At 38.0% G+C, this 20321-nt stretch overlaps 1 long non-coding RNA gene across 2 annotated transcripts in view; it reads left to right on the forward strand.

Annotated features, from left to right (window-relative positions):
* The window catches only part of LOC107521650, a 131428-nt gene that overhangs the window by 70797 nt on the left and 40310 nt on the right, over window positions 1-20321 (forward strand). The window contains exons 3-4 of one of the 2 annotated variants that reach the window (XR_001599617.2): window positions 8896-9012; window positions 13840-13981. This is a non-coding gene — a long non-coding RNA (uncharacterized LOC107521650). The remainder of the gene's footprint in view (window positions 1-8895; window positions 9013-13839; window positions 13982-20321) is intronic. The other variant, XR_001599618.2, reaches the window with a different exon arrangement.

Consider the following 20321-nt stretch of genomic DNA (forward strand, 5'->3'; position numbering starts at 1 on the left):
TTAGAGTTCTTTCTAAGTAGAACTTATCTCTAATTCTAATGTAACAGATGTATATACATAAATCGGATTCATCAAATAAACCTTTGTCTAACAACGGTTCGGGAACTATGTTAACATCACAAGCAGGAATGCTGTGTTTTCTAGGATTTGACATTTTTGGCAATTGAGAATTACTATAGTTTGTTAATGGAAATACTACTACTGAAATGGAATGTTATGAATGGAATGATGTCATCTGTTTCCAAAGATGTCAATCTACTAGAGCAATGTGAAAATAATAATAGAAGCGAAATATTTTGTGGCAGATTTTGGAGGTAAAGTGAGGCCTGTAATCCGTGGGTTATCTCAGGTAAAAGTTAACTCGGGGGAAAAGCCACAGCCACAAGTGTTGCTGGCCAGTATTCTCGGAGCAAACGGGAAATGGATTAAAGGTAAAATTAATTGATTTTTTGGTTATTGTTAATAATTTGATGTACATGGAAAGGGCAAAATCAAGATGGCCACGACATTTCTGTGTTGAGAGCCACTGGAGTGTGACATCATTAACTTAGAGAGAAAACAGGAAAAGGAGTGAGCATGGGAGGGAGCCCGTGGTGAATCGTATTTGCGACACTTCTGAGTGGAGCTCTCTCTGTGTGGGGAGCATGGACGTGGAGGCCCTGCTGGGGGCAAAGAATGCAGAAATGAGTGCACCATAATCCCTGCCTTGAAGGAGGGTGTGATCAAGGGGAGGTGGCGGGATGCGAGCAAATTATTTCAGTAGGGCAGGCGTCTCAGTCCATGTGAGCTGCTATGAGAAAATATCACAGGCTGGGTGGCTTACAAACAACAGAAATTTGTTTCTCATGGTTCTGGAGTCTGGAGGTCTGAGATCAGGATGGCTGCATGGTCTGGAGAAGGGCCCTCTCTCGGGTCACAGACCTCTCATTGTGTCCTCACAGGGCGGAAGGGACGAGGGAGCTTTGTGGGGTCTCTCTTATAAGGACACTAATCCCATCCTGAGAGCTCCACCCTCGTGACCCAAGCACCTCCTGCAGGCCCCACTTCCTAATCCCAACACCTTGGACATTAGGATTTCAACATAGGTCTTTTGGGGAGCACACAAACATTCAGACCACAGCAGTGTGAATAAAGCTAAAACACAAAACACCGTTGAATCACAACAGTAGCTATAATACATTGAGAGGATAAAAACCAGCTTCAGCTCTCCAGTTTTCCTTATTTAATGAACGAATACAGTCAAGGTATTGAGTTTCTCTATGCATTAGCATTCTTGGGTCTTTGATTTATTTTCCTGGGCAAGGATTTTGTCTGGTTCAATGGTTTCTAGAGCACTTTGACATTTCTAACAAGTAAATACTTGTTAAACAATAATAGCAATAGTATTTGCCTTCGTTTAAAACCTCACTTCCATTTCTTTCCTTCTGCCAGAGCTACTCTAGACTTTCGGCTGGTATTTTAATTGTTTTCTTTCTCATATCCTTTTGCTCTGTATTTTTTTCTTTGGTGCTTTTTATTTATTTATTTTAAATGTGGCACCATCAGAGTTTTGTTATTACAAACATTTTAATCCTCCACTGCCATTTATCGTGTCTTGAACTACTCTATCCTTGAGAAGAGAGCGAAAAAAAAAAAATCTGAGTTTGATATTCAATATATACTGTCATAAATATTTGGCCAGTTTCTACAATAACTTTTATCCAAAATTTCCCACTGGGGATTTTTTTTTTTTTAATATAAAGGGGCAACTAGAGAAGGTATTATTTAAAGGATTTACACAGTAGAAAAAGATTCTTCTAAGGGTAATTTTGGTGAGCGAGTTATAGAGTATAGTATCAAAGCAAGTTATCCTAATTAAATATCTTTCTCAACATTCTATAACAGTATATGTTATACTAATCTCTAATAAGTCATTAAAATGATAATAAACATAATTTTACTATTATTTTGGAGGAGAGTACTGTGCTCCTTATGGACTCCAGGGAGTGTTATGGATTCAGGGTTGCCATAGCGAAGTCCCTGTGGGCAGCTTTTCTCAAGTGAGTCCCTCCTTTAGTGAAGGTGAACTCTTGACAGCTCCTTACTAATCACCAAAGTAGGAATTTCATTTGCTTTCCACAGTCCCTGTTCTCTCCATCATCTTTCACAGGAACGGAGAGATTATCACATACAAACTACGGCTATTTTTGCTCCTGTCTCTAGCTTTCACTGCCTTAGCAGGCCTTGTATAAACTGGAGTAGAATGCCACAATTGCTTCAGCAATAGCTTCTTTTAAAATCAGCTTCTGAGACGAAATTTGGAGCAGCCAAACATGTTTAAATTAGAAAAGGTTTTCTAAAGGGTGTAATAGTCTTTCAAAGTTAAGATATTTTTACCAACGGTTAAAAAGAAACTCAAGACAAATACTGTCTGATTTCACTTATATGTGGAATCTAACGCCCCCCCCCAAAAAAAAATAAAACAAACAAAAAAACACCAACCTCACAAAAACCAAACTCATAGAAAAAGAGATCTAATTTGTGGTTACCAGAGGCTGTGGGTGAGGGGAGGGAGAATTGAATGAAGGTGGTCAAAAGGGACAAATATCCAGTCGTTAGATAAATAAGTATTGGAGGTATAATGGACATGTTGACTGTACTTAACACTGCTGTACGGTATATATGGACGTTAAGAGAGTAGAGTCTAGGAATTATCATCACAAGAATGTTTGGTATCTATCTGTATTAGATAATGGATGTTAGCTAAATGTGGTAATCATTTCACGAAATCTGTAAGCAAATCGTGACGCATACACCTAAAAACTTACGTAGTGCTGTCTCTGTTACATCTCATAAAACTGGAAAAGAAAAAAACTGACATGGAGTCCCAAAGTGGGTTCTCCCTAATCCTCCAGATCATTTTCAAGGTAGAAGAAACAAATGAAAATCCATAATTTTACATTGTTAATTGAGATGTGGTTAATACTGGTAAGAATACCGATAGGAACTTTTTTTTTTTTTTTTTGCACCAGACAAGTCTCTTCTCCTTGGCTCCTGTAACTGTAAAGTGAGAGATGATGTCTTGTTCACAGGCTTGTGAATTGCTTCAGATTTGACATGTGAAAAATGATTTCATGTTGTAAAGTACTGTAGAAGTATAAGCATATATTCAAATATATCTGTTCATATAAATATATATTTGACATGGTAAATATAGTGTCATATATGTTTATATTTATGTAAATATATGTTTCTATAAATATATAATAGGTTTTACAATTGAATGAGGATCTCTGTAGGTTCTGATTGATGTTTTGGGGCTGGATGCTTTACAATTTCATTTTCGTACAGGAATTTCTGCCTTCGTTTTTGTGTCTACATTGTAGATATTTCTCCTTAAGTATATAAACACATAGATTCAAAGTTCTGGAAATACTGAGCAAATTGCAGAAATCCAGAAAGTTAGCACAGTAGAGAAAAATAAACTCAATTTATTCAGTGCTTCCTGTGTGCCAGGTAATGTAGTGAGCACTCGATATATACTAATTCGATTCATTCATTCCTTGCAACAATCCTAAGAGGTTGTTATCATTTTCCCATTTTACAGAGTAGGAAAGCGAGGCATATGGGAGTTGGATAACCTGTCCCAGACACACAGTGTGTGAGTGGAGGAGCTGGGATTTGAACCCAAGTTTTCCAGCTTCAGCGAGTACTTACTTAACCAAGATGTAGATTCGCTTGGGTTTCATGTGATAGGGTATGTTATTTCATGTTAATATGTTCAAACAGAACAGATTATCCTCAAATCAAATTAATAAGTCGGTAGTATGAAAATGCAGAAAACTGTTGAGATATTTTCGAGATGATAGAACGTGGACTGGGTACTAGATGAAATGAAAAGATTTTTTTTTTTTTTTTTGGTGTTTTACTGTATTGTTATGTAGGAAAATGTCCTTATTTTTTTTAGAAATTCACACTGAAGCATTTTAAGTGAAATATCATGGTACCTTGGATTTATTTTAAGTAGTTAATGAGGAAAAAAAGCAGAGAGAGAGAATAAATTAAGTATGGCAAAATGCTGACAATCTTTGAATCTCAGTGATGGGTATATGGTAGTTTATTTTGCTATTCTCTCTACATTGTGTATATTTAATAGTTTCATAATAAAAATTGAAAAAAAGAATCAGTTCACTTAAGTTCACGGAAGCCCAGTGGTAATGCCAACATCAATATGTGACAAATGAATGTGCTACATACAGAACAGCTTAATAGCACCAAGCAATTCACATGGAAGTGTCATTTTAAGCCACAAAATTGCGCTGTTTACTTTTCATGTGTTAGTGCTTTTTGGAAAAAAAAGCTAGAAAGGCAATAATATCATCTAAGTCTGTTTGTTTACTAGAAATAACGCTTGTATAATTATTTTAATGTGTTGTAGCGCCACATTTATTTTTAGCATTTTTTGGTTTTATTGGTTAATTCAAAACATAAACACTTCCTGGCTTGAGCAAAATCAGCATGTCACTTTCACAACAGAGAAAGGTCATAATCACTTGTTCTGTCTCATTTGAACTTTGCGAAAAGACAAATTTTCACTTTTCAAAAGTTCACATGTAGGAGGTAAATATATTTGCGGGGTTTTTCCTCCATTAATCTGCAGTCCAAACTAACAGAATATTGAAAACATTTTTTTTTTATCGTAGTCACAGATCTGATTTTATGAGTAGATAAATGAAAATTAAGCATTTGGTGCAAGTTTTTTATGTGTTAAAAAATCTATTTCTAGCCGTATTACATAAGACAGTATAGATTTTTGCCCAATTGTTTTTATTTTATTTGTGAGAATTTGTCTTCCCAAGTTTGATCCAGTGACTTCTGAAATACTTTATAAATATTAACATTTACATATACAGGTCCACAATCTTTTCTCTGACACCCTTGCAGTCAGGTGTCTTTTGGAATTTGGAATATTTCAGATTATAGGGAAGTAGCATTTTGCATATACTACAATATTCCACATCGTAACCCCAGCGGCATCTAAGAGAGCAGCTTGAAGTCAAAGACATTCATGTGTCTGCAATGAAAAGTATAAATATTTGCATCAAGTGGGCATAAGTTCTAAGGAGCTCCACATCAGGTTAGGTCAGATTTGGCTACCAGATGGAAATACCCTGATTCCAGAATGATGACTTCGGGTTTTCAGTGCCCATGGGTTTCTGAATTGCAGATGAAGGACTCTGGAGCCATATGCTGTGGGTCAGAGGATCAGCTTGAGAGGCAGACAGACTCTGGTCTACATCTTAGCCGGGACTGTTATTAGCTGTGTGACTCATTGGCCCTCATTTTCCTCATTTACAATATGGCAATAATACCTACTACATCTGATTGTTGTGAGGATAGTTTATGTAAAGAGCTTCTTGGAATGCCTGGCTTAGTGTCAGAGGTCAAAAAACAGTAGCTATTATAATGTAATAGTGTTATTATTATATATAAGAAGGGTGTGAAAAGCAATTTCTATTCTTTTAAGTCACTTCTGAAGCTAACTTTAAGCACTAACAAATTATTTGATATATTTCACACATTTTATTTGATTTACTGAGCACATACTGTGTACAGAACATTAAAAATTCAGAAAATAATCTCTACTCTTAGTTCTGTTTCTTGACCCATCATGTATCATTTAACAAAAATTAAGAAAGTAGTTATATCTTAAAAGCATATTGAATGTATCACATTTAATTAGTAAAATTACTATTGTGCTTCCAAAATATAGCTATTTGTAAGCTTCAAATTAGTAAGCACTCAGAGTTTGGATTTTCTCTAAATGGGTAAAAAACCAGATCTCTTTTCTTAGGCCTGCTATATTTATATTTTGGTTTTTATAAATATGTATGGGAGGTTTATATTAAAGATTTTGGAATTGTTGGTCCTTTTATTTAATTCAACATTTGAGAGTGCATTTTTTCCACATTCATAAGTGATCATACGATTTCCTCAAATTTTCCAGTGGAGAAAAAAATAACTGTATTTGGGTGGAGATAGAACATGGAATGGAAAGTTTTAGCCCCAAAGACTTTTTTTTTCATCAAGTTATGAACATGTGAACATGGAATTATAATTGAAACCATTTTGTATACTTCATCATCAAATTCATACTGAAAAGAATGTTTTACTAATTTAAACAACAGATATAGACAACTCTCACTAGTCCACAGGATTTGTTAAATATCTTCTATGTAGTACCACTGTAACTATGGTGGATGATACATGAAGTAACTGGTAAGCTCTCCGGGGTGTGAGGTACACGTGGAAGGGCCGAATGAAGCCTAGAGAGAAATCATGTTTCATACTGAACCCGAAAGTTTTGAGATGGTTCAGCGCAAGACAATTAAGTTTAGCCGGTGTTATCTCCTGGAGCTGGTAAAGTAAATACAATCTGCCCTTTTCTTGTCATCCTTTCAATTTTTATTGATCACCTTTTAACGGTGATTTAAATGAGTAATGAAGAGACCAAAAACAAGGTGAGGAATAGATATAAAACGAGCATCTGAAGAGAATGTTAAGGTCAAGAGCTCTACAGATAATTTAACCTAAGTTAACTCAATTTACCGTAAATATAAACGGATGTGCGTAGAATTGAAATATGCCTAGTTAAAAGCAGGTCAGTTCTAGAACCCGGACTTCTGAAAGCCCACCGCCCTGCTCTCCCCTCTCCGGGCTTGTTCTGCTCTAGTAGCTTCTATGCCCCAGATACTCAGAGGGAGTTGATGAATGAGTAATTGGGGATTGATGCTATATTTGTAGGAAGCGTTTAGATTATTGAAATATAAAATAGAAGCAAATGGACTACAACATAAGCTTCTTTTACAAATAATTAAAATGTTTTTTGTTTTTTTTTTTACACCATAGTTAAAAATTTTAGCTTCGTTTCATCGTTGGCCTTTCGCAAGTTTAATAAGATTCTCCATCTTTGCTAACATGTCCTTTCGGGGGACACAGAGTACATACATCACTCTCCACTCCCGTCTGGACGGTCCTCCATTCGTGTCCTGGCCACATACCCCCAAAACATCTACGAATTTGTCACTTGAACCAAGTTCCCCAATTCTTGCATCATCCTGGGCAGCGCTCACGCAGATGACGCTTGTTACATGCATTCTCGTAGTTCCTTGACTTAACACCAAGACTGTCACCTGTATTTGACTTACATTCCTTTGTCTTCTTCCAGAGCTGCCTTTCCCCTAACTCTTCAAGTTCCCATTTGTGTCCACAACCTCCCCTTCTAGGTTTTTCTGTTCCTTACGGTGGTTATACCTATTATTGGACCCTCCTCAAGTTCTCCAGTCTCTATAGCCCTCCTTTTGCTCCCCAAATTCCAGCCCATCCTGACTTCCTTTCCTTCTTTCGAAAGAGCCTGTGGTCTGTATCATAACACAGTTTTGCACATATTTGGGACTCATTTACCGTATTTCCCTTTGTCATATCCTCTCTACAAACCTTTACATTCTGATGACATTAATCACCTTATTTCTGTAGTTTTCTGTGAAAATCGCCCCCAAGTTGACAGTGAGTGTCCTCAATCTCAGCTTTGTCTTCTTCGCTGCCCAGAGGTGAATGCTCATGGCTTTCTTTTTGCGAGTTCTCATTTTAGTTTCCTTCAGACACTATACTAACCTCTTCCCTCTCCCTAAGCTGTCTTGCACAGTTAGGATCCGGATAGATCCTTGAGGTTAGCTCTCTCGATCTCCGTTAAAAGAGACTTTAGAAAATTTCCAATTACATCCAGTACTAGTGTCATACAATATTATATGTTTCATCTTAATCTCCAATTTCAACTCCTCTCTATCTTGCCAGACTCTACTACATAGGTAATAAAAATGTAAAAACTTGATTTTTTGGTCTCCCTTATAGCTAGGTGGCCAAGTGATATACTTTTATTTTCTTTTTTTTTCAATTAGGCACAAGACAAAATCTTTGGGTCTTGCTCTTCTGCCTCTTTTTCCCACTCCTTCCCGGATCATGAATGTGGTGGCATCTAGGGCTGCAGCCACGTTTGTCACCACGACTTACGAGGCAAAATGGGAAGGACGGGGCAGCAGAGAAAGCCACAAGAGCTGGAGACACTGATGATTTTGAGGAGCCCCTGGGCCTGCAGCTCCCCCTCCAGCTGCCTAATCTTTCAAGTTTAGCAAAAGAATGGTTTACATTTGTCATGCCTACTTCCTCTCTTATTGACTTCTCAAACCACTGTACTAGATAGAATTGTTCTTGAAAAGAGTACTTCTAACTTCATTTTAAGTTTCCAGTTAATTTAATTGAGTTTCCTAGAACATTTGCATTATTGATGAAACTCCTCGCAACTCTCTCTGCCTCTGGCTTCTTCTCATTTTAAGCCTAAGACAAATTCTTAGCCTCTTCATCATTCCTCACTTGATTCTCTCCATCCCCCGCCCCCCATTCCCTTGATTTCCAGTTTTGTTCTTTTCCTAACCGCCCTCTGAGTGATGGTGTTTCGGGGCTCCCTCCTTGGCCCCCTTATGCTTTTACTATTGACATGATTCGTAATTAACTATCTACTCTTTGGCTTAAATACCAACAATATTCTGGAGACTTCCAAATATGAATCTTCCGTTTAAATCTCTCTCCAAAGCTGCATCTGTAGTTAGTTCCTTAAGAAGCAGCTCCATTTGGATGTTGTCTTGGTCAGGGTCTAGTTAGATAGTTGACATATCAGTAATTCAGAGAACACTTAATATATAAAAGGTGATTAACTGCTAAAAGGGGGATAGGGGGCTCTAAAGTTACAAAATTAGTCATCGTAGGGAAAAACGACTACCTCTAGGATTGGGGAAGAGTGAAAAAGTAAGAAATTAAGAATTTTGAAGAGCTCCCTTTTTCTGTCTTCCCCCCTCTCAGGGCTGAAGTTGAGACATCTTCAGAGATCCTGGCTGCAGAGGAAGAGGAACCGCGGGGGTGGACAACCTTGCCGGAGGGCACTTGTTGGTGCTGGAGCTGGTCCCGGGTGGTCCTGAGGTGAGTGCCCTCGGCCCTTCTCAGGGCTGATTCGCTTCCTGCTGCTGTGGCCTCACAGACTCACTCCTGTGTTCTCTGTCAACAAAGCCTAACCTCGAGTCAGCTGGCAAAGGAGACATGTCTCCAGGGTCTGGCTCCCGTTCCCACAGTAAAGGAAGGTGGCTTTGGGGGCTTAGAGACAAAACGTTGATAACTGGCACCAATGGTACTCTTGCAGCTTCAAGTCAGTCTGTCAAAAATAGAACTCATTACCTTTCCTTCTGGTTCCTCCCTCACTGCATAGTCCCTCTTCCTCGTCTTACAAACTGGAAACCTTTAAGGTAGGCTAGGCTCTTCCCTTTTTCTAATCCTTACATTTAATCAATCAGCAAGTGCTGTCGCTCTTACTTCCTTGAGGTGTATTCATTTAGTATATACTGAGCACCTACGATGTATCAGGCACCATTCCGGGCACTGGAGATACGCAGCAGTGATAAAAACCAGATAAAATTTCCTACCCACGTGGAACTTACAACCTAGGGGTGAGGGGCGGGGTACAGATGAGAAACAAAGAAATAAATGAAATGTTACATAACGTATTAGTAGATAATAGCCACAAATAAAATTAAACAGGCAGAGGGACGAGGACGCGTCAGAGGTTGGATTTTTCTACAGAGTGCGTTTGAGTAGAGATTTTAAGGAGGTGAGGGAAGAAATATTTTGGGAAAGTAAATTCCAGAAAAAGGGGGCAAAAAGAGAGAAATCTGTCAGTCAGGAGTATGCCTGGTGTGCTTGGGGACAAGTAGCATGAGAAGCCGTCAGAGAGGTGACAGGGGACAAGGCTTTGTGGTCTTGCGGGCCATTGAAAGGGCTTTGGTTTGTGTTTACGGTAGGATCGGAGGCCTTCGAAGGAGAGTTATGTAATCAGACCAGAGTTTGAACAGCATCAGTCCAATTGCTGAGCGAAGCGGTCTGAAGGGAGAAGTGAGGAAAATGGGGAAACCAGTAGGAGCGTTTTTGTGGGAACCGTCCAGAGAACGTGGCGGCGTCCCCAGCAGTGGAGGGGGTGAGAAACGCTCTTACCCTGATATAAGTCGAGGTCTCTGCCGTCGCTCCCCACATGGTCACTGTCTTGGGACTTGTTCTTTGTCTTCCGTATTACGTCTTGATTCAGGTCCTCGCTTGCAACCTCAGTCTCTTCTTTCATCCCTCACTAAATAAAGTTTGCCTTTCACACTGATGCTATAGTGATCTTTCTATGACACGGTCTGATTTTTTTTTAACGACTCCCCGTCCCCAATAGGATAAAACCCAAATTCTTAGCATGGTGTACAAAAGCTTTTCACGCTCTGAGTTTTTTTTTTTTTTTTATCTCCCAGTGGTGTGCCACATGCTCGACATCCCAAATTCCTCTCGGATCTTCAAACTGGCCACGACCTCCCTTTTTTTTTTTTTTTCTTTTATTTTTTCCCCTTTTCACATTTTGTTTCTTCTCTCTAGAATAATTTAGAATAATGGTTTTGGGCACTTCAGTGGTTCAGGAAGTCTTCTCTGGCCCCATTTAACCCAGGTCCTTTGCCCGTCCTCTGACTCTAGTTACCCCGTATACTGTTTTATTAGAACATGTGTACCCTGTTTTTGAAGTCTGTCTCCCTCTCTAGACTGAGAACTCATTGAAGGCAGTGTATGCGGTTTTCATCTCTGTGTTCACATTTAAAGCACATAATCATTTATGGAATGAATAAATCGATCTAGTAAATGAGAAGTACAGGTTAATACTTCTAAAACTGATACCCAAAACATATGACTGTCATATTGGGGTTGTGCCCCAACAAACCTCCTTGGGAACCAGCTATGGGCCAGAGCTTAAAACAATCAATTGGGTCAACTGTACGACCTAGATCTCTGCGTGAGGATGGGGCAGGAAAAATGAGGGAGAAAGGTGCTTCTCTAACGAAGAGAAATTCTGCCACTGGCTTGGTATATCATCACATGGCTATAAGTTGGGATTCGGACTCCAGAGCTCTGCTCATGCCAGGGGTGGACTTTGTATTCCTTCCACAAACAAATGCTGAGCCAGTAGATGAGACTAGAGATAAATGTTATATCATACACCATGTAATATCGTCATGTTATCCCTGCCTCGAGCTTATCAGAGAAAGGCTGGTGCTTTCCTATTCACGTGGTGTAAGGGCCTTATTTGCCCACCAAGAACTGGGTCCTTTCCCAGGCTCTGAGGTTAGCCCTTCTCGATGTCTTGCAGGGGATTATAGCGACCGTCACATCAGCTACTGCGCCTGTCTCCAGCAGGTCTTGGAAGGAATACTGCTGGGCAATAGTTCTCTATTTGCATGATATTAAGTTTATTAACAAATCGAAAAGGAAAAACACCTAAACTTCTGACTTTAATTTGAATAAAATAGACAAAAATTTCTAAAAATAAGATAAATAAAAATTGCTTTCTGTTGAATAGATGAGAATAATCTTCCTTGCATATAATTTAATGCCACTGGAGATTTATTGAGTTAGGTAGACTGGGACCAGATACTTAGCAAAGACCCCAGGAGGAGACTTTTAAGCCATGATGGAGAAGATGTTAGCGTAAAATTTTAGTGATTCCTAAAAAGCTTTAATCAAGAAGCGTGCTGCTGGGCCTTTTGGCTGGACTTCTGAGAATACCATCTCCCCTCTTCCAGTCTAAAGCTATCTGTCCTTCTTTGCCACATGGATCTGACTGACGTCTTTACAAAGTCACCTTCCTAAGCAGTCAGTGTCCCCTGGTGATGTCGGTAACCACAGACCACGATGGAGGGAGCATGTGACCGTACATCAGGTTCAATCTATAGCTCAGTGTGAGAGCTCAGACAAGCGGCGGGGTCTGCGAAGGGAGACCACGTGAGGCCGAGCCACGTGTGGTTCCAAAAGGAATGCCAAGGACAGGGGTGAGACTAGGCTGGAAATAGAAATTCGAGCCAGGGGAGAATAAGTTCCGATTTGAACCTACCAGTATTTTGTGAAGTGGCTTGTTGCCCTTTAAGATGCTTTTCTTGTGACTTAGAGCTGCAAGGCTGTGGTAGCTTCAGCTCTGGAAATGTCTTCTGAAATTAATTTCAATTTTAGTCTAAGAAATATAGGAAAGAATCAAATATTGTCAGAGTGCTAAAAAGGGTTATAAAAAATAGTAATCCCTCCCCTTAGTTTCTTACCTCTGGTGTACTTTTTAAAGGTAAATTCTCTGTAGTCTTTTAGTAACTTTCTTTTGTATTTGTCTTGATATTTCTAAGTATCGTTTATATTGTCTCTTGATTTGCCTATTTTAGACACTGTTTTTATAACTTTTGACTAAGGAAGATTAGGATTTAGCTCTCTTATGTAGACTTCTTGCCCAGCCTCCTCACTTTCTACATAAATTCTGAGTCCTCATACCCCGTTTTTCTAATATAGTTATATCGCAACTTAATCAAAATTTAGGGTTTACATTTTTATAACTATATAAAATTAATTTTATTTATTTTCTGGAACAAACAATTTTCCAGTAGTTAATTATTACCTCATATCTCATTTCTTCATTTGTTTGAGTTTTCTTTGTACTTATTGCTAAGTATTTTTATAACCTTCCATGCCGTCCAGATACAATTTTCCATATTTTAAATGAATGAGTCATCAATCAGATTCTTGTTTTTTGCATGAAGATACCTCTGTGGAGGCTTTTTCAGGGTTGTATTCTCCAGTCTGCTTTGTGTAGTTGGCACCCTGGGATTTACACTGGGATCCATCTTTGACTGTCTTTGTTGGATTCTTTGTTTCCTTTATCCTATATCTTTTTCTTTCTTGATTTTTTTTTTTTCTTGCTTATTTCAGTAGAAACCCAGCCTTCGGTAGTTTTTGAGAAAGTACATGGTAAATTTATGAGACATCACATACCTGAAAATGTGTTTATTCTATAGTCACATCTAATATATATTTTGATTTGGGGTAGAATTTAGAATTTACAATGATTTTCCTTCAGATATTTGAAGAATTCATTCCATTGCTTCCTAACTTCAAATGTTGTTGACAACTGATTCAATGTCATTTTTTTTTTTTTTTTTCGTGATCCTTTGCCTGTGATTTATTTTTTCCTCTCTGGAAGCTTTTAGGATTTCATTTTTTCACATTTCCAAAGGATGTGACTTGATGTGGGCCTGTTTTTAGTCAATGAGCTAGATAGTTGGTGGGTCCTTTCAATCTGGAGACTTCTGTATTCAATTAATTGAAAATTTCTGGTATTTTTTCTTTGATAATTTCCTCCTCACTCTTTTATTGTTTTCTCTCTTGAACTTGCATCAGTAGAATGTTGGACCCCTCAAATGTATCTTCTCATTCCCTTATCTTCTGCGTTTGTCCAATGTTTAGTCTTCCTACCCTATTCTATGATATTTATCAGCTTTATCTTTGAACTATGCTATTTAGTTATTTATTTTAGCCGTTGTATTTTTAATCTCCAAGAAAGCCTCTTTCTTTTCTGATTGTTCTTTTTCTTTTAATGGTGGGTCGGGAATAGCCTAACTGTGCCTTATACAGTCTTCATCCATTCTCTGAAGTTTTCACCGCCGCAGTTCGCATCTGCCTTTTGTCGCGTGTGATGTTTGTGAGTCCTGAGCCTTCCTCGGGCTCTCTGTGGGTGGATAGCTTTGTTATTAGTGCTACAAATCTTTGGGCCTTTGCATTCCACCCTCCTCTACTATCTGTCCTTTGCTACTGCTCTCCATTTAATTTCTGTTTTCATGTATTGTGGTTTAAATGTCTCCTGGTTTCATCGAAGATGAAGTTTGTGCTTTGATTCTTAATACTTTCTTTCATTTTCAGATAGTTCCTGAGAGAAAGGGACAGAAATATATATTTCACCATCATAAAACCCTAAATCCTTGGAAAATGTCTTAAAGGCATAACAGTTTTTCACCCAGCAAATATCAGACTGAAAAACTACCCATGATTCTATGCTTGCTTGGTGAGTGTAATGTAGAACTGTAACTTCCTCTTTATACTTATATTTGTGTAGCCTGATATTTATTTACATAATGAGGGAAAATTATTGTACTACAAGTTTACCTTAACTTGGGTTAAATTGCAGCTTTCTTTATTAAATTAAAATGTATGCTTATCTACTTATTTCTGCAGAATGGTTCTGAACTTGTGCCTAAGCTTAAGCTATTGATCAGGTGTTTTCTACAGCAAGAGGCTAATAATTTGACACTGGACAAGAACTTCTCTGTTTACTCACTATTGCCTCATGTTAGTTGCAGCTTTTTTAAATGTAGGCACACCAGGCATCGTTATTTAGAGGAGCTTAGTCTGACCAAGGGGGAACCTGTCTTCACGGTCCCATTACAGGGGTCAGGCAGTACCATGCTGGTCATGGGGAGCTGCAGCTCATTCCTGATAAGGTGCATATTAGAAACTCTGTGGCTTCCTGTAACTCTGAACACCTTTTGATATTTGGGAAATTCCCCAATTTTGATGAGTCTGTGTCTCCAGGGTTGAAGTCAGACACTGGTCTTCTCATTTCGCCTTGTGGGTGAGGCCTAGGCATGCGAGCCAGCCTCCACCGATGAGGCGTCCTCGTGAAAGGCTATAGTTCCGGAACTAATGGCATGAAGAAGAAGGTGTGTGGGGCATCCAGCCTTTGCGGGTGCAAGCAGAGGGGGCCACTCTGCAGAAGGAGCAGGAAGAGGTCCAGTTATGCCATCGGCGGTGCAGGCCGTGGGGTCCCAGCCCGGTGCTGGCAGCAGTCATCGAATCTTCACTGCGACAGACCTATGGTATGCAGGTGGCATTGTGCCAGGTGGCAGAGCCTCTAAACCTGGTTTTCTGATGCTCCCAAATATTTTGATATTCTCAAATTGCTTTTTGGAAACTAGGCAGAGTGACTTCTGTTTGCCAGTCTTACTGATTTACCCATTAGAGATGAAAATGCAACATTTTTTTCTGGCCTATGTGACCCTCAACATCTAGTTTGTTACTGACATGCAGTTCGAGCTATGGTTTTATTCATTTTTATTACCTTGCTGTCTTGTGATTGGCTTTACTTCATGCAAGGAAGATTTTCTTTTGGTCAATATTGAAGATTTGATGCTAAGAAGCTGAAAGGCATCTCTTCTGAAATCATTTCTATTTAGTTCTAAGCAGGGCCAGGAAGGGTGGATGAGACCAGCTTCGGTTTCAGACCTTGGTTACAGTGGTGGGGCTCTGAGTGACTCAAGTCTTCTCCACCGATCATTGTTGCTGGGAAGAACCGATGACTCTCAGTGATTCCTCATGTTAGAATTCTTCCGACAAAATGCAATGAGTACTAGGGCTGAGTAAGGTTATCCTTTGCCATGAATTCTTAGACGAAAATTTATTTCAACATACACACACACACACACAAATATATGTATATATGATTATATATTCAATATATATAGAGGTTTAATAGTTTTATTAAAAGTATATTTTAGAAAGACAAAGAATACCCCAAGGAGGCACATGGTCCCAGCATGAGAGCTGCAACAGAGTGCTGTAATATCAACCACAACAATGAGGGCAGAAAGAAGGTTCAACATATATTTTCAATTTCTTTTTCCTCAAATACATTTTTCCACTTTCCGAAGAGTGACAAAATACTGACTAATCAACAGTTTCCCACTCCTTCTGTTTCTAAAAGGAGACTGGTTTGTGTCCTGCCTAGATCCTCATTCAACAAGGAGATGCTCTCCGCCCTTGCTCTTGCCTTACCATACACCTGTCTCACGGGTTCTGCCTCCTGGAGAGAGAATTGGAACTAGTAAACCGACCTCTTTCAGCCTTGGTTTTCTGCAGTTAGGAGGGATTCAAGACAGAAGGATCAGCCTTGGGAGCCGAGGTACCTATGAAAGGGAGCGAGTATTCTCTGGTTGGAAGCAGGTAAAGTTGGAACGATATGACTCACCAGAAGACAGAGCTAGAGGTAACTGAAAGTGACAATTCTGCATAAGGCACCACATCACTGCCAAAGGATCATGTACAGCGTTCCTGACAGAGGGTCATCTAACTTCCAGCTCTCAGGATGGAAAACTCATTTGTTTTGAAAAGTAGACCACTTATTCACTTAAGAAAAATTTGAACTGAGACTGTATACTTCGTGCTTGAAAACGAAGAAATGATACATGAACGTATCAAAAAATTATTGACATTTATAGATGTACATGGCAGCCCTTTAAAGGGCTGAAGACAGCTGTTACGCTTCTTTTCGTCTCCTTACCTAAGATGAACACGCTCAAGTGTTTAAGTAAGTCCTCACATGTCGTGACGTCCAGACCTTTTGTTGTCCTATTGGCTATTCTGAACACTCTGGTTTCAGGGTTGCCGGCTGCCAAAACTTGACTCTCGAAGGTGATTTTCTCAGCAGGCACCAGTCCATGGAGAGCACTGCCTCACTTCGGGAAGCATCTATTTCTACTCCTTCTTATCCACTCACTCCAAGGAGTCTGTCTGAAAGTAAGCAGGACCTCAAGCCTTCTGGATGGAACTTTATTCTTCACTCGTTTCTAGGTAGCTGGCTTGAAGACTGAATACATTTTTGAATTTTACTTTTCACTGCGTCTTTCTGCCTGGCTTGGATCCCTGAAAGCTACACTTCATCCATTTTCTGGATACTAAAACTTGTTCATGTCATCTAGTTTGCTCTGATACCCTAGATTCTGACCTCATCTTGCCCTCGGCCCTCCCAATAACATTCTGCTCCATGTGCTCAAATCCCAGGCCTAGTTCCTCCAGAGTTGCTTGTCTTATGGTTATCTCAAGACAATAGTCTCACTTTTCTCTCAATTCCTCCAGGGCTTAATGGCTACATGATTTATTTCACATTTAAAATACATGAGCTTGTATTATCAGTTACCCTTATAAGCACATATCTTATCTATCTAGGTGGATTATACTTATTCTATAGGTAAGAACTAGAGTTTTTTGCATCTTGATATTCAACACAATGCTTGGTGTAAATGCTTGATCAAATTAAATGCTTAATAAATATTAGTTGAGCTAAAGCAATGGCAAGAAATTACTTCTGCTTTATGGTACTTAGAAAAATTATTACGTTTTAGACCAGTCACTATATTTATACTTCGAAGAATTCGTATGTTTCCTCTTGATGACTTTGTAAGTTGTATGACATATTCGGTATCCCTTTTAGTTTTGATTGTCAGAAAAATTATAACTGACTTCACTTACCGTGTTGGCTACTTGCTTCCTTTACTCTCCTCAATCCGAATTTCTCTGTTTCTATTATATTTTTATTTTATGCCTCTCTCTTTTATTTTTTTTAGTAAGATGTCTTAAAGTTTTTGAAGAGACAAGATATTATGAATATACTTGTAGAAATCTCTTTTTAGTGGAAATCAGATTATTTTTATTTATTTTCCATTTTAACATTTAGAAAGCATTAAAGGATCTGACCTGAAGAAAATATACAGGCAGGTAAGGTCTAGATGCCTATTTATTAAAGAAAAATTCATCATTTTTGCAAAATAAACTGATTATAATGCTTTTTTTTTTTTGAAAAGCAGTCTAATCTAAGGCATATGGAATAATTGGAACTTCAGTTGGAAAAGAGACTAAAAGATTCATGTATTTCACATAATACTACTAAATTACTCAGAATAGAGCCATGTGGACAAAGTCCATATTTATGTGTGAAAGAAAGACAAGTAATTTCTTTGGACTAGACATGTATGAAATATCTTCTGAAACAGACAAAATATGAGTTTGAGAAACAATGAGAAATACGGAACCTAATTCAATGTTAATGACTCTAAGGAATATGGAGTGACTATGAAATCATCAAAAATTTTGTGTGTTGTTTTTGAAGTTAATCTTATTTATTTTGGAGTCCTAGCTCCGTATTACCAAAATGTTGTGACAAATTAAAAAATGATAAGTTTCATATGACTAGTCCTGGAAATTAGAATATTTTCCTTTTTCAAATCTCGTAGGAATTTATTTTCTATCAGCTATTTCAGCATGTCGTTCTTATATTGTTCTCTAATTGATTCAACAAAATATTAATATACAGGTGATACAAGTGAGTAAGACCTACTAATTTACCTTCAAGAGCTTACCATAGTAGGAGGGCTCACAGTCTGAAGTTAATGTAATTATTTTAGTTGCATTTATTGCCCTTCTTCAAATATAGGATGTGCGGCCCAAGATAAGAGTGATGTCATTTTATGCCTCTGACCTCCCTGATGTGTTGGGTAGCAGTAACAACCCACAGGAAAATAAGCAGGATTTTAGCAAGATGGTATAATATTGCTATCAAACTTTTGAGTTAACCCTACCATAAATCACTATAGTGTTTCACTCCAGAAACAAGAGATTACAACCTTAAATAATTAAAAAGTAATAAAAAATATTATTTCAGTCTCAGCTAGCATACAGATAGTTCTTAGAGTGACTGGCACTGTGTGATCTAAATAGTTGGATTTCCACAAACACTTGTTATTTGATTGATATAGAGAAGCAGCTAATCTACTGGAACCTTGAAATTGGGGTCTCTATAAACGACACTAGTTTATAAATCACTGTATGTGTACATTGTAGAAGGAATGCCCTTTTCTGCTAGGGGCATAAAGGATGTCGTTAGACATCAGGATAGAGGTGATAAAGGATAAGTGTATGAATGATGTTTCCAGCAACTGTGGAGTCTGGGTCTGATCTTAGAAGGAGAAGAGAAGTGTTCTCAGATTTGGAAAGGGGATTATTTTGTGGTTTGGAAGTTACTCAAGAAATAATTGGCAGGTAAGAAATAATAAACTCAGGATTCTACTAGCTATGACTTTTAGATGACTGAGAAATAAAAGATCAAAAATAATGACCCAGGTTAGACAAATGACCATCTTTGGGGAGAAGTTATAAGCAGAAAGATTCGATGACCCATCAGATCAAATTATATCAGTTGCTGCGGAAAACGAGAGATCTTGTCAGCTTTCAAGTACTTATAAATCTAGTAGGGGAAATAAGGCAGTGTGAAAAACTATAGTCCAAGGTAATTGTCAAAAGAGGTATACAACAGAAGTACTGTAGAACATCAAAGAATAAACATAGAGAAGTAACACCAAGTAATGCAAACCATGTGCCAAAAACACGCTGTCTATTTAAAATATATATATGTGTGTGTATATATGTGTGTGTGTATATATATACATATATATGATATCATGTCTGATTGTCGGATCAGAAAAAGCTATATCATTACTGTCTTTAAAATAGATAGTTGGTCAGTAAATCAGATCTGGAATCAGATGATCTCAGTTCGAATCTTGTCATTTAATCATTGTGCAGTGATGGTGAGCACTACATGAGATGAACTTTAAATGTATTTGAAAGTTGTAAAACCTCATATAAATATTATCATTTATAACAAAAGATTATCATTCTGTATAAATAAGTGCTCAATAAATTTTAGGTATTCAGAAAAAATATAAATTTTGAAATTAACCCTGTTATATCACTGCTGCAGAGTGATAATAATGTGACATATTTCCTCCTAACAGCAAGAGATCTATTATATGTCGCTTTATTCTTGGAAAAAGAAGTCTACTTTTCAGAACAGCTGAATCCATTTTGTAGAGTGGGATATTTTCTAAGTAACTTCCTTTAAATACGATTTCTATAAAACCAGTTGGTGTTTAACTGATATTAATATTGGTGAATGTGTCAAATTCAACTTGACTTAGTATAAATATTAAAAAGATGTTTCCCTCCTCATCAGAGCTATCAAGGAATTCTTAAGAATCAGGCATTGTTGGGATAACGGAAAACCAGAGTGTCAATGTCTTCCGGTCCTATTTTTAACTTGTAGCAGTTCTCAGTAGTTGGTAGGTACTCTCTAAACATTTGTGATGGATGCTCTACATCTATCACATCGGTGAAGACAATGTTTTTACCCTGAGTGTCTGCCGCATTGTTTGTTATTGGACGCTTAGAGGACTATGAAAAAGATTTCGAGATCACCTCTGGGCTCAGATGGAAAGAGTATGATGATCGATGAGTGACATCTATATTTGAGCAGAGGAAAACCACATATTCATGCTAATGAGATAATCCTGTGTACAATTTAATTTTTGCTTTTAAGTTTCTTATCTGATTTTTAAAGCAGTCTTTTCCCCCTGTGCTTTTTAATTTATGGCATAAATTTATTTGCTTCTAAGAAACTTATAAGAAATCCATATTTGTTTCAAAAGAATAATTTTGTGACTTATGCATATATTTTTTTGTGCGTATGATAAAAATAAATTCCTTGAGGAAGGGTTCTTGGCTTTTGCGCTCACTGC

The sequence above is a fragment of the Rousettus aegyptiacus genome, unplaced genomic scaffold (genome assembly GCF_014176215.1).
Source record: "Rousettus aegyptiacus isolate mRouAeg1 unplaced genomic scaffold, mRouAeg1.p scaffold_m13_p_17, whole genome shotgun sequence".
Classification (NCBI taxonomy): Eukaryota; Metazoa; Chordata; class Mammalia; order Chiroptera; family Pteropodidae; genus Rousettus; species Rousettus aegyptiacus.